At 34.9% G+C, this 9,707-nt stretch overlaps 1 non-coding gene across 1 annotated transcript; it reads right to left on the bottom strand.

Annotated features, from left to right (window-relative positions):
- Window positions 1-6,904: 6,904 nt before the first annotated feature.
- Window positions 6,905-6,978, bottom strand: trnat-agu (transfer RNA threonine (anticodon AGU)). Its single transcript has one exon. It is a non-coding gene; the product is annotated as a tRNA-Thr (tRNA).
- Window positions 6,979-9,707: the final 2,729 nt, after the last annotated feature.

Here is a 9,707-nt window from a genome sequence, read left to right as displayed (position 1 = left end):
AGGAAAAAATTCAACAACTGCTTTTTTCCTGCATTATTTTGTCATGTAAAAATCCATAAATAAAATACAGTTATGTGAAACTTTCACCAAATGATTCCCAAAGTTTCCTCAGTAGTGTGAATAAATGCAAATTTTTATTGTTTTGTACAATCTCTTTCCTGTTCTTATTGAACAGGAAGGGGATCTATTTGAAACAACAGATTCAATAATACAAACGAAGGCACTAACTGTAATAATATCATGTAAAATTCTTCACTGTAAATCACCAGAATTTTTTGTGAATAGTTGCTAATAAAACTATCCCCTTACAGCTTTCAAATCAAAACTGACTCAGATAAACTGAGAACTGTGGCAAACAGGACCGATGTTTTATCTCAGATCACAAATTGAGGAAATAAACTGGAGACATTGCTGTAAAATGATTGAATGGCTTCATAATTACAGTACAACAGTCCTTTCCTTCTTGGTATTGTATAATCACCTGTATGCGTCCCGCCAGGGCAGCTGCAGTAGTTCACTCCTTGGAAAACAAAATGCACTAAAAGTACATTTTTCTTCATGCTTTTGTTCCTGTTGTCCTCGGGTCAAAATGACAGAGATTTTTATGTGTTTTCCCTATACACAGAAAATGAATACAACAGGAGGGTTAAGTAGATACTTTAAAACAAATGCACCAAATTAAAATAATACAAATTAGTCTTAAATTGTTTATCTGGTGCAGTGTTTGATTGCCTGTGCTTCCGAACAAACTGAAGGGGCCCATTTAAATTTCTTCTCTGAATCTAAAAAGCAAGAATGATTTCACCTTTCACATTTAAAAAAGACCAGAGGTGTGAAAAAATAGAGTGAAGCAGAAGAGGAACTGACTGAAGCCAAAAACAGTGACAATTATAATTTTTTTTTAATATAAAAATATTTGAATGTTGCTCAGAGCCTCTTCTCATATCAATCAGTATCATGACATCATGACATAATGTTATAAGTTCTCAGGTAGTAATAAAATGAATGAAATAATAATGATAGTTACAGTCCAACAGAAAAGGCGTGACTACAGTTAAAGAAACTCATGTTTATTATAATATCCTCCTTTAAATTTTACATAAGCAACGTAAACACAGATTTCGTTGAAGAACATGAGCTTTAATGAAAATGGTATGAATGAAACACTCATGATTTCAAGGAGTATATGTTTTTATCTTTTAGCTTTACCTCGTTGAGGACCGGTTCCAGTTATAGCCAATGGATGTCCAACCTCCATCTGATGGAAGACCTCCATCTGATCCCCCAAGTAAACACACAAATGTTTAAAACCATTTTGAACCCACTTTAATTCATCAGGTAAATTAGTTACTCATACTCTAATTAACTTTGGATGAAGAAATTCCACCAAAACAATGATAATTTCAGTTAAAATAAGTACATGTGGCTGTCCCGTTGCAGCTACAATAATATGATCTGCATGTACAGAAAGTTGGAAAAGTAAAGAAATTTAATTTAGTTTTCCGCCTTGTGACCTTTTTGTGATTTGACTTAACAAAGGTTCAATGCTAAACAAATACAACATTCCTGACATTACACAACCTAATTGAATATCTGTCTTTACATTAAAAGGAGAACTTAAGCCTTTATTGACCTTCAGTATCATAGAGGGTTTTAATCATGGACATGAAACCAGAGGAGAAACTAAAAGCTTTCAAACTGTTCCAGAGACGTTGGTGCTCCACCCAATCAAATGCCTTTTCTTGGTCAAGGGAAATCAGAGCAAAGTTTATGTCCAAATAATCTCAAATTAATGATATGTTATCTCTTATTGATCTGTTAGGGATACAATAAGACTGATCAACATGTATAACTTGATCACTTTTCTCAATCTGTAAGCCAGAACTTTTGAGAAGATGTTATAATCAGCACATAACAGACTGACAGGTCTCTAATTCTTTATCTCATAAAGATTCTCCTTCTTAGGGACAACAGTGAGCACAGCTCTGCAGCACTTTCCCCTCACTGCACTGATACTGAGGACGACCAATGCAGAGCAGCATGATTTAGAAAATCCCACAGGAAAGCCATCTATCCCTGGAGCTTTACCATTTTCCATGCTCAGCAGCGCCTCCTGCAGTCATTGTAAAGTTAGATCATGCTCCACATTAAAAAGTACTAAAAAAGTTTTACCAAAAAAGCCACATTGTGGCTCCACATGATTCCCAAATCATCAGCAAAACAACTAAAGTCACCTGATAGAATCATGTAACTTGATAGCATATTTCTTAAAAAAAACAACCCCCCCCCAAAAAAAAAAAAAAAAAAAAAAACGAGGTTCACTTTTAGTCATAGTAGCATATATACATTCAGTAAAGTTGACTTCATATTTTCATATTTAATAACCTTCAGTAATCTTCCAGATAATATCTTCAGTTTCAATAGAAACTATTTCTGAAGAAGTTTTGCTACTCCTGCACTTTGTGAGGTCTTATTCCTAAGAACAAGATCTCCACCCTGCTCTTTCTTCCATTATCAACACTGCTGTGGATTTCTTGAGCACAAGCTGTCAATGCATTTAGAGTTCATAACACACAGCCCCTTGTTCACATCCTTTGCACCGTTAAGGTTCGAATAACCTTAAAGCTACTAACAGTCAAGCAAATAAACATCTAATAAGAAAAATATGACATCTTATCTGCTGCTTTTTTTTTTTACTTTTAGGTAACTCGTTTAATTCGAACTCTGATTTTCTGCATCAGCATTTTAATTGTTTATACTTCAGTGTCCTTTCAGTGTCAGAAGTCATTTCTCTCTGTAACCATTTAGCTGAGTCAACAAACAATTATATCAGGGAAAAAGTCATCTAGAGCCAAATCCCATTTTACTTTTGTTACTTCTAAAAAATCTTATAATCTCTTCTAGACTGAATCCATTAGTTCTCTGGCCATCAGAAATAGAGGAGTCAGAAAACTTTCACATCAGAATCAGTTAAAGAATCTGAACCTTCTTTCCACCCACTAAATCTGCTATTGTCTTTGGTTGCAAGAATGAAGAAATGAAATTGTAAAGAGCATTTAAGACATTCTTATTCAAAATTTCCCTAATATCAGTTGCAAGTGTGAACAACTACTGTGTGAGTGCATGCTGCCAGCAGTCCAGTCTGAAAGCCTGACAAACACAAAGAATCCTCCTGATTCTGGAGGCGTGTGCAGCACTGCTGGATGTTAAAGGTCACGGAAGACACACACCGACTCATCCTCAGGACATTTAAGACACGATGGGAAAAAAAGAGTCAACTAGGTACAATGGCTTTGTTAAAAAATCAACATACATAACACACAGGGGTAAATATATCCCACAATAAATAAATTCAGAGTTTACCTTAGTTTGTTTGTCTAAAAGGAAATACTTAACTGGAGAAAATGTTTCAAAGAACAATTATTATAATTTTTTTTTTAAAGACAGATTTCATAAGCATACGGTTTCCAAGCAACTTGCTATTTGTCATGTAATTTCACAGTAAAGTCATGTCTCTTCCTCCTCCACCCATCATCTTTATATGATGAGACAGAGCAATTTCTAAGATCAGCGTGTTCGGGTGTGGTGACTGCAGGTCGGGTCAAGAGGTTTTACAACTATTACCTTCAATATTTTCAGCCATTCAGTTCAATGGCATTTAGCTTGGCAAAAAATATGGCCCACTAAAACGAGCACAATTACATAATCGCAGGTAAAAATGTCTATAATATTCCAAACAAATTTAAAATCTCTTCTTCATTAGCTCCTAAGAAAATATATGCAATTTCATGTGTAAAACATTATTATACACTCTATTATTTATCTAGCAAAACATGTTCTAAAAAGAAGAAGTAATGTGTACCTTTTAGTTTACAATTCAGTGGGAGTACAAGAACAAATTTTTTCCTATAATGATATTTCTGTGCTGAGAAAATTTGTTAAAAATACTAGATGATTATTCATGATACAAAAATATGTATTTAGTTAATTGATAACAAACATAGATAAATTCAGTGGCCACTTTATTACGCACACCTTCTTAATACTGAATCTGTATTCATATGTCATAGCTTAAATGTATAAACATGAGTATGGAAAAATCTCATTAGGATTTCAGATCTTCCTAAAGTGGACTCTACTAATTCTGGACGTTTTGTTCCTCCCAATTTATGTTATATCAACAGGATATAACATAAATTGAGAATAATGATGTGGTCCCGTCAGTTGATCGACAGTAAACACATGAATGTTTAAAATAGTTCACTTTTAGTTTTTACTTTCAGTGTTTATTTATCCTATCATTAAAAGTGTGTGAGGGTGAATGTAAATCTTTATCTATTTTGCCTGTAAGTGTATTTTGGGTGAGAGTTAAAGGGTTAAATAACAGTAGGTGACCTCTGTTGTCCTTTGTAGCGAAGGCTGACATACAACTGAAGAAATGACTCATTCATGAATCGATTAGTTCACTGATGAACTAGAATAGTGGAAGACGAGAAACGTCAGAACAATGGAGACATTAACCCTTTAAAATAGTTGAAAACAGAACGAAGAATGTCTGGATTAAGGCGACAGGCCATCTGAAGATAAGAAAGCCTTTATTTGGGTTGTTTTCTGTAGCTGGACTTTTAGTGTGGAATTTGGGTGCAGCACAGTCATCTCAGTTCATTTAATCTGTGTTTTAAACTGAATGTCATCTACTTATTGATGTTAATTTGATGCTAGTGTAGGTTGGCATGTACTGTGTTTGCAAACCCATAAGTCAGTGTTTTCTGATCACTTCCTGTCCTCAGCGCTGTCGTTTTGTTATTCGTTCTACAAACAATATTTAAACATAGCAGAAATCATGAAAACTTTTAAAATGAAACTAATAAAGCTGCTAAAAACCTAGATCAATGGACAGATTGATCTTAAATGTTTTCTTTACGTCTTCAAAGGTAAAATCCTTAATAAATCAAATGAAGACTCAAAGAGAAGCTGCCACAGTAGCAGCTGCAGGCTGGCAAAGAGACTGAGTAACTGGAATTCTGATGCAGCAAGACTTAAAATAAAACGACTCAGGAGTCAGGTTTGAGGTGGAGTCCTCCAACAAACAAAAAGGTCGCAATAACCTGGTTAGATAACATGAGTGTTCACACCCTGAAACTAAGTCTTTGTTGAAGCCACTTCTTATTGAACTACATACAACCTTCTACCAACGACCTTCCGACCTGTTGATAGAAGTCAGTCAGCATACTATATGTAACTTTTATTAATATTTGGTCATGCCACCATCCAAAAGTCCATCAAATCGATCAAATTGTGAGGACATTATTTGTTAGTCCAGGTTATTGCTGCTTTTTAATTTTTCCTCCTGAGTGGTTTATTGGTTTTTCAGTTGCAATGTATGGGAGAAATGTGACAATAAGATGGAAAACCTTTTGAAGTGTTGATCCTGGTTTCATTTTTACATAACATAAACCAAAACCTTAGGACAGGTTTCCTGTTTGCCCAGAATTTTTAATAGCCTTTGGAGATTTTGGTTTAAAATAATCTTTTTGATTTTCGTCAACATGTCACATCTGACTAAAAAGGATAAATGTATGTGGGAATGGCCCAGCCATAGTCCCTACCTGAATATGAAAGGATCTGTTGAAGAAGCTAATGGTGAGTAGACGTTCCATCCTGAAAGACTTGGATCTCATTTCCTATGAAAGATCACCAAAATATCAATAACAGTGAAAAATACAAAACAAAAACAAAAAAAACTCAGCGATAACAAGAAGGACTGATTCCTGTAAAGCTGCGAACAAAATGTTCCCATTGATTATGGAGGATGTTACACGTAGTTTTTGAAAATCACAAATACAAACTTACTCTGTGTGGCATCACCTGCTGTCTGTAAGAGTCCTCTCACATTCTTTTGTTTTTCAAATGTTAATCAGCAAATTTCTCTGTAAAATGAAAATACATTTAAATCTAAATCGAGTGACAGAGTGAGATAGAGAGAGAAAGAGAGGGAGAGAAAAATGGAGAAAGAAAACAGCTGCTCTCTAGGAGACCATGTAAGTTTGCTATGTTTTGTTGATAAGGTTTTATATCAGTAATGTCTACTTAAGTCTGTTTGTTCTTTTTCATTTCAAAGTTTTGAACTTGATTGTTTGACTAAATTTTGGTCCGATTCATAATTAAACATGAATGAGATCAAAATGCTTTTCCTGGAATGCTGAAAGGTGTTTAGCCTTTGTACCGCCAACAATATCTCTGATCAGATATTGAACAGCTCACGTTCTATTTGTGAGAATAACAAGGAAGAAAATCATAAGATTTTTTAAACCCTGCTGACCTTTGACTGTTTAATGGACTTGAATCACAAGAAAGATAACACATTTTGTGTGTGTGTGTGTGTGTGTGCGTGTGTGTGTGCGTGTGTGTGTGTGTGTGTCTGTGTGTGTGTTTTACAGTACTAATTGTGGAAGTCCCCGTCTCATAAAACTACTGACATCACTGACGTTCGCCAATGAGGGAATTTGAACTGAATGTTATTCCTGATTGGCTGAGTGAGAAGTGATTTTACAGGAAATGAGGTTAATGGTAAAACCTTTTTATCAATATATTACTATTGATTAAGGCTCTGTCTGCTGCAGCAAGTCGAAGCTCAGAACCTACTAACAGTCAAGCAGAATGTGCTTTGACTGTATTTACTTTCTCGACTGACTCCATAAGGTTGCTCCTCAATACAGCACACAGCAGTCAAAATGGAGCGTCAGAGATATTGCGTGTTCTATTATAAAAAAGAAAACTAGAGGTTAAATGAAAAGTTTTTTATTGAAAAGAACAGTTTCTTGAGTTGATTTTTAATAATTATGAAGAGTCATAGGCACTACAGAACACAAATCACCGAACGCAATTAACTCTGAAACGGAAAAGGCACCGCTGGGATTCGAACCCAGGATCTCCTGTTTACTAGACAGGCGCTTTAACCAACTAAGCCACGGCGCCGCTCTCGTCACATGACAATGGTACTGCTTATCAACATTGATAGTATTAAGTAGTTCCAGTTTATTGCACAGTTTTACGTTTGCGTTCGCCGTCAACGCAGCCATATTTGGTCTTCCAGATGTTGCTAGTTATATATAACAGGTCACAGTTGTTCGGGTCCAATCCAAGGTTAAAAGGTACGACAGAAAAATTATATTTTAACCAGATATGCCAGTTACTGTATCATAAATATAGGTGTGATAGCCCTGGAATGGAACACAGATTTAGTAATTGGAATTTTTCTTTTTATAAAATTGTGAGTAATTTTAAATATGGTCAATAATAATTCCGGCATAGACGACGAAGCCTTTCATAATTGGGAGTAAATGTAATAAATAAAAACCTTTAAAAAACTGTATAAAAAGTTGCACTAATTCAACTAAAAGAGTAAAAGCAACATAAAATAGTTTTAAAAAGTGTAATATTTCAAAATCAAATATACCTAATGCGAAATGCAGAAAAACTGTTTCAGCCATTTAAATAAGCAAATCTATTCATAATTCCATATATGAAAAGAATAAACACCAAAGCCAGGTTGCACAGGACCTTTTGACCAATACTTTCTTGGTTAGCATGTTCCTCCAGTCTGTATCCAATGGAAACATTTTGTGCTTAAAAGCTTTGATAAGTAACCTTTAATGAAGATTTCAAACTAAGACAAGAATGATCAATTTTATGAGCAGAACTAGATAAACAATGGGATGGTATTTCTAATTGAAAATAATAGATCAATGCTAAGAAAATCTAGATTTAAATGTAAGCAAAGTTTTGCTTAGAAACATCTATTGGAAATATAGAAATAATAAAGTGCCTTGTCCTTTCTGACTTGTAAACTCTCAGTGTGAGTTTTAAAGTGGCATAAAACTTTCTAAGCTGAAAGTATTTCTTTGTAAGAAGCGGTACCTTAATAACATATGAATGCATTGAAGATGATTAGGGTTGTACATTAAATTGTGTAATTTAGCAGCAATAAAAATCCCTTTGCAGGGGACTATATTTAGTCACATTTTTTAAGGCAAAATCACTCTCCCAGCACTCCACTACCAAATCCCCAAGACCCAATCCAGAAAGTCCTCCTTCCAGGAACACACTCACAAAAAAACCATGTTGTAATGGAGAGCAGATACATTTGTGATTCATTTGAGACTGTAAAGGTTCTTTTTTTTCTCCCTTTAGGCTGAAAAGACAGAAACCTTTCAACTTTCCGTTCATCAATGTTCTTAAAATAGAAGCACACACATCATCAGTGTGCAGTAGTTATGTTTTCCATGAGTAACTTCCTGGTTCTTATCCGAAAAACAGGCTTTTTTGGGCTTCCTATTCCCTAACCACATACTTACTCTATTAGTACAACAGTCATCATTTGGAACAAATATAATGTTCTTTTAATTCTCTGCCTTGTCATAACAACAAAACCATAGGTCAAAGTCACTAACAACAAAAAAATTTAACTTTCTCCTGCAAAAATATCTCCACCTCAATTTACTATTTAACTTTGTCTTTTCTAAGGAAATCCACATGATGATGTTTGGAAAAATTAACAAGAGAAGCAGGAACACAACAGAAGGGACTAATCAACATAATAGTAGTGACAGAGTTGTTTGCAGACTAAAAAAATAAGATACGTCAATTTGAATCATCCAGTTGTCTCTTTGATTATTTATATAAAATAAGCCAAGTCCTCAATATTATAATGTTCTGTGACTGGTGGGCCAGTCTATAAAAATGGTAAAACAATTTGAGATGTGTTTCCACTTTTTTCTGTATATGCTTATTTATTTTTTGGTCTCATTCAGCCTTCCTCCAACTGTCAACAGGCGTGACGTAGTTTCCACCCTATGTCAGGTAGCTGGTCCATCCAGCAGCAACACAACAATGCATTCATCTACCGATGACTAAAGACAATTTATAGAGGCCAATAAACCTAAGACATATTTTTGGACGGCAGAACAAAAGTGTTGGTCAGAAGGGCTGATGGTGCGATGTGTTACAGTAGTGATGGTTTCCACTAATGTACCATGAGTTCAGAGTAAAAACAAAAGAGTTTATTAGCAACAGGTCCACCATGGAGAACGTTTAACAGAATCAACAAACAACAGACAAAAACAAAGTTCAGTTCAAGTTCAATTCATTTCAATTATATTCACAAAACATGTCACTTCAAGACGTTTTGTTGAAAAAGTCAATCTAATCAGATCTATTACAAATTTACATACTTATCAAACAGTATTGTCAAGTTCAGTTCATTACTCAAACTAGGTTTGAAAGTTTTCTATCTAATTTAGCAGATTGCAGTTGATCGGCAATCTGCTAAATTTGCAGATTGTAGATTTAGCTAAATTATTTTGTATTAATAGACTTTCAAAAACTGGAATACAACAAAATGAGCAAATAACGTTGATTAAACGTTATTTGTTTTTTGTTTTATTTTTTGTTTTATTTTTGCTATCTGATCGGTAGAGACGAACTACTGAAAATTAACAGTATTGTTGCGGAAAGTGCCTCCACTGTATGTGATGTTAGCTCAGTGAGTGGTGTGTTGTGTGTGGGTGAGTGAGATGTGTAGCAGGCGTCCTCCGGTCAGAAGGGGGCGCTGCAGCGGCTACTAAGAGAAGTCTGTGCAACCTTCACCTGTTAGCCAGAGCTATTAAAGTTAACCTCCAACCACCTCCGTGCCACTGCATGGTTTA

This window comes from Poecilia reticulata, linkage group LG18, assembly GCF_000633615.1.
Source record: "Poecilia reticulata strain Guanapo linkage group LG18, Guppy_female_1.0+MT, whole genome shotgun sequence".
NCBI classification, from domain to species: Eukaryota; Metazoa; Chordata; class Actinopteri; order Cyprinodontiformes; family Poeciliidae; genus Poecilia; species Poecilia reticulata.
Note: the sequence above shows the minus strand (reverse complement) of the source record. Positions and strands in the feature narration are given on the sequence as shown.